A 6,000-nucleotide genomic window follows, 5' to 3' on the forward strand; every position below is an offset into this window, starting at 1 on the left:
TCCCATGGAGTACCATGGATGTGAGGGGTACTAATACATTACCCTTGCATATCCGACTTCCAAACCCGTTCGTGGTTGCGACGACCATTCTTTGGGGGTTTCTCTCATAATTTCCCTTTCCATTGGAATAAATAAAAACCGATTGTGACTCTGTATTTTTTGCGCAGCGACAAAGCGGAAGTTGTAAACCCTATTTGGCTTTTCCCCAACAGGTTATTCTTACCCAGTAACTAGTAATGAATACACCTCATGGTTGCCCTCAGCGAGTCATCCTTGATATGTTTACCCTAACCGGTAACGGATGTCCTCTCTGACAAATTTTATTATCTCCTTACCCAGTAACCGATAGTAGATAATATACTTCTGATACTCCTGTGTTAAAGTTCATTTCTTCCCTAGTCGAGTTTGAGTGCGTATTTTCTCAGTGAAATCGTCGTCCCCTGCTTGGTTCAGGCATTTCAGCTTTGTTCTAATTTACCTGTTTACCCTGCATATTTTTTCCTTTTATCCCCGACTGAGTCTTTCCGTTGATTTATGGAATCTCTCGTGTCCCCTAGCAGTTTTAAGTTGTAGTCTGGCCTACGTACAACTATTTATTCCCTAGAGTCTCTGTCTCCCCAGTGAGTTTTCCTTATGGAATGCATTATGCTCCGTGTAACACCCCTTTTTATACCCCAAAATACTTAACATTCAATCAGAGTGAATAAGCACGCATATAAACAAAAGGGCGTCACATCGACGTTTTCAAAACTAAAAGCTTTCAAAAACCAACATCATTCATCATCGATATACAATACACCTGGTCATTTAAAATAACACATTTCAAATATCATGAATATACAAGTATATGCGTTCGCAGCGGAAAATAGTGAATATTCATGTATTTCATAAAATGATTTATGTCCCATACCATGATCATCTCTCAATAATCTCCTCAAGGTAGAATAAAACCATATCCAAACTATTTGGCACCATGGCCTCTCAAACAGCAAATTGCAATTAAACATGATCACAAGTAATAACATAATACTTATCCAAATAAGATATGAGTTCAACACTACTAATCTACCCTTTGTTACATGACCAGAGCATTGACTCACTACCTAGTCTCTAAGCTAAAACACGGAAACTCTCCGGCTAAATCTCGAGCGAACTACCTTCCACTTACTTCAGCAATACTACTCTTGAATATCTGCACGATGCCCGTGTAAAGGCAACATTCAAACAGAAGGGTGAGAATTCGAATCATTATGAAGAAGTATAAGAAAGCACAATGATTAAATCAACAATTAAAGGAATTCATCACACCTTGTATAACCATGTAAATAATACTAACCAATATTTATTTCACATGTTTCAAGCATACATCAAAACTCAAGGAGTATAGTATTAAAATCCAATGCTATATTCCCAAATATACACATAATTGTGATTATCACATAATCACATATTTTACCAAGTTATGTATCCAAACATCACCAAATTCAATTACCATATCTCATGCACACATAACAATCACATTAATGCATATATTCAATTATCACATAACTCTAATGTGACTCAATGCAAGACATGTGACTCTATGCATGTGGTACCGCAATGTGAACCCAATGTTTCACCGCTTTCCGATTCAATATCTAGAATCTAAGCCACGCTTCCGATCCAGACAAGATCAAAGCCACTACATCTATTTCCAATTAAGGATCAATGTCTGCTACGCCTATTTCCATTTAAGGATCAACGTCTGCTACGCCTATTTCCATTTAAGGATCAACGTCTGCTACGCCTATTTCCATTCAAGGATCAACGTCTATTACCATGTGAAGCCACAGTTTCACCGCTTTCACCATAAAGCCGACTATGCCATGAATGAATGTACAAATACCAGCAATATATGCAATTAAGATCATCTCTACCATCTTAACATTCCACATATAACCATAATTCAACTCTATGAATTATCCACCAATGGTACGTATACACATTTATAACAAATATACTATTCACATATATAGGCTCATCATCAAACACGCACACTTAGATTTTATTTCAAAATGGTTACAGCATTTAAAATCCTCAATTTTTCCCTTTTTCAACAGTGGTAACCGGTTAACGCTTTTAGGGTAACCCGTTAACCCGAAACAAAATTCAATTCTTGGGCAGATTTTTCAGCATGTAACCGGTTAACACATTTTGGTTAACCCGATAACACGAAAACATAATTCAATTCTTAGGCAGATTTTCAGCAAGTAACCCGTTAACACATTTTGGTTAACCCGTTAACACGAAAACATAATTTTTCTTAACGTTACCATTACTGTAATGAAATTTAATAAACTAAGTGGCTTCTCAATCTATCCCTCAATTTCATTCATATATCCATTCCAAACGCAATTAATCATCACAAATCAAAGATTACTCATCAAAACCTAACAATTCCAAAACCATAAAAATTAGGGATTTCAACCTAAACATATTTCTACCCATTGACCCAATTATACTAACCCATAATAATAAGGATTCTCCCCCTTACCTCTTCAATTTTCTGGAAATCCTAGTTTCTCCTTTGTTCTTCCCCTCTTCTCCTTACTTTTTCCTCTTTCTTTCTCCGTTGCCTTGAAAATGACCAAATGAGTGCTACTTCTCACTCTCCTCACCTCTTATATCCTAGTATTATATTTGGTTTAAGAAATGATACCTCTAATTTAATTATTAGGCCCAATAAGACATAGTATTATAATATCTCTATTTAGTTCAAATAAATTAAACCAACACAATATACACACCAAGTTAATTAATATAATCAATTATTATACTACCTAACAACCAATTAATTAATTAACACTCCAAATAAATAAAATAAAATTTAATATAATAATATAAGAAATAAATACTAAAAATTGGGTTGTTACAACTCTCCCCCACTTAAAAGATTTTCGGTCTCGAAAATTACCTCAAACGAACAACTCCGGATACGATTCCTTCATCTTATCCTCGAGTTCCCAAGTGATATTGCCATTGGCGGTTCCGCCCCATATCACTTTCAACAAAGCAAACTCCTTACCACGAAGCCTCTTCACTTCTCGATCTTAAATTCGCATAGGTGATGTATCAACCATCAAATTATCCCTCACTTGAACATCATCTAATGGAACAACATGCGATGGATCTGCAATGTACCTCCTCAATTGAGACACATGGAACACATCATGAAGATTAGAAAGTGACAGTGGTAATGCAATCCGATATGCCATTTCACCTATCCTCTCGGAAATCTGATAAGGACCAATGAGACGCGGCGTCAACTTACGCGACTTCAAATCTCTACCAATACCCGTTATTGGCGTAACTCGAAGAAACACATGCTCATCTTTCTCGAACTCAAGAGCTTTCCTCCTCTTATCATGATAACTCTTTTGACGACTCTGAGAAGCCTTCATCTTCTCTTGAATCATCTTAATCTTATCCGTAGTCTCTTGAATCAACTCGGGTCCAACCACAACACTCTCTCCCGATTCATACCAACACAAAGGAGTTCTACACCTTCTACCATAAAGAGCCTAAAAGGGTGCCATTCCAATACTCGAATGGAAACTGTTGTTATACGTAAACTCGATCAAAGGCAAGAAACTATCCCAATTCCCTCCTTGTTCCAAAACACAAGACCTCAAAAGATCTTCAAGTGACTGAATAGTCCTCTCCGTTTGACCATCAGTTTACGAATGATATGTCGAACTCAAACGCAACTTCGTACCCAAAGCACTTTGCAAACCTTCCCAAAATCTCGAAGTGAACCTCGGATCTCTATCCGAAACAATGCTCGACGGAATACCATGCAAACACACAATCCTCTCGATGTACAACTTAGCAAGTCTCTCCATCGAATAATCCATCCTCATCGGAATAAAATGAGCACATTTTGTCAACCTGTCCACAACGACCCAAATCGCCTCACAATCACTCGATGTTCTCGGCAAACCCGAAACAAAATCCATAGAGATACTATCCCACTTCCACTCGGGAATAAATAACGGTTGCATCAAACCAGACGGCTTCTGATGCTCAATCTTTGACTTTTGACAAGTCAAACATGAATACACAAATTCTGCTACATCCTTCTTCATACCTTGCCACCAAAACATCTTCCTTAAGTCTTGATACATTTTAGTAGCATTGGGATGAATACTCAGACCACTTCTATGCCCTTCCTCAAGAATCCTCTTTCTCAAATCCGCAACATCTGGAACACAAACTCGATCACGACACCTCATGATACCTTTCTCAGCAATCCGAAAGTCACCACCTTTGCCTTGATTAATCAATGTCATAACATCGACTAATTTCAAATCTGACTTCTGACCTTCTCTAATCTCGTCAAGAATGTCACACGTAAGCTTCAACATACCAAGCTTAACACACGAAGACGTCGCTTCACAAACCAAACTTAAATCTCTAAATTGCTCCAACAATTCAAACTCTTGAATCATCAACATAGACATGTGCAATGACTTCCTACTCAATGCATGGGCTACAACATTCGCCTTTCCAGGATGGTAATTCAAACCAAAATCGTAATCTTTCAAGAATTCCAACCATCTCCTTTGCCTCATATTCAATTCCTTTCTGATCGAACAAGTACTTCAAACTCTTGTGATCACTAAACACATCAAATCTCGATCCAAACAAATAATGTCTCCAAAGCTTCAACACAAACACAACGGTGGCCAACTCTAAATCATGTGTCGGATAATTTCTCTCATGAACTTTAAGTTGCCTTGAAGCATAAGCTACCACTTGCCCTTTTTGCATCAAAAAACCTCTCAAACCCAACAAAGAAGCATCACAATACACAATGAAAAGTTTTAACGGATCCGGTAAAATCAAAATGGGAGCCGTAGTCAATATTCTCTTAAGCTCTTGGAAATTCGCTTCACACTGCGAGGTCCAAATGAAAGCTTGACCTTTCTTAGTCAACTGCGTCAATGGTAACGACAACTTAGAAAATCCTTCAATGAACTTCCTATAATAACCAGCCAAACCAAGGAAACTTCTAATCTCAGCAACAAACTTAGGAGCTTCCCATTGAGATACAACTTCAATCTTCGTAGGATCCACAGAAATACCACCACTCGAAATCACATGCCCAAGAAAACTTACTTCACTCAACCAAAACTCACATTTAGAGAGTTTAGCAAACAACTTCTTCTCTTTCAACACCGATAACACAACCTTCAAATGCTCGGCATGATCCTCTTCACTCTTAGAATAAATCAATATATCATCGATGAACACAACAACAAACTTATCCAGATAATCATGAAAAATTCTATTCATATACTCCATAAATACACCAGGTGCATTAGTCACACCAAAAGGCATCACGGAGTACTCGTAGTGACCATACCTTGTCCGAAAAGCAGTCTTTTGAATATCCTCAGCCTTTACACGAATCTGATGATACCCAAACCTCAAATCAATCTTGCTAAACACACAAGCTCCAACCAGCTAATCCATTAGATCGTCAATCCCCGGAAGTGGATACTTGTTCTTAATCGTCACTTTGTTCAGTTGTCTATAATCAACACATAATCTCATAGAACCTTCTTTCTTCTTGACCAACAGAACAGGTGCATCCCACGGCGAAACACTAGGACGAATAAACATCTTCTAAAGCAAGTCTTCAAGTTGACTCTTCAACTCTTTCAACTTAGAAGCAGACATTCTATAGGGAGCCATCGATACAGGACTAGTTCCAGGAACTAAATCAATATAAAACTCAACCTCACATTCCGGCGGTAAATCACTTATATCTTCAGGAAATACCTCCGCAAACTCACAAACTATTGGCAATTCTTCAATCGTCTTCTTCTCACGAATATCTAAAGTTGCCAACAACATAAATAACTCGGCACCATCTTGCATCGATTCATCAACTTGCTTAGCAGACACAAACCAATCTTCCTTAGCACCAACCTCAGGAAAAATAACCGTCTTCTCAAA

Source organism: Lathyrus oleraceus, chromosome 3, assembly GCF_024323335.1.
Source record: "Lathyrus oleraceus cultivar Zhongwan6 chromosome 3, CAAS_Psat_ZW6_1.0, whole genome shotgun sequence".
Lineage (NCBI taxonomy): Eukaryota > Viridiplantae > Streptophyta > Magnoliopsida > Fabales > Fabaceae > Lathyrus > Lathyrus oleraceus.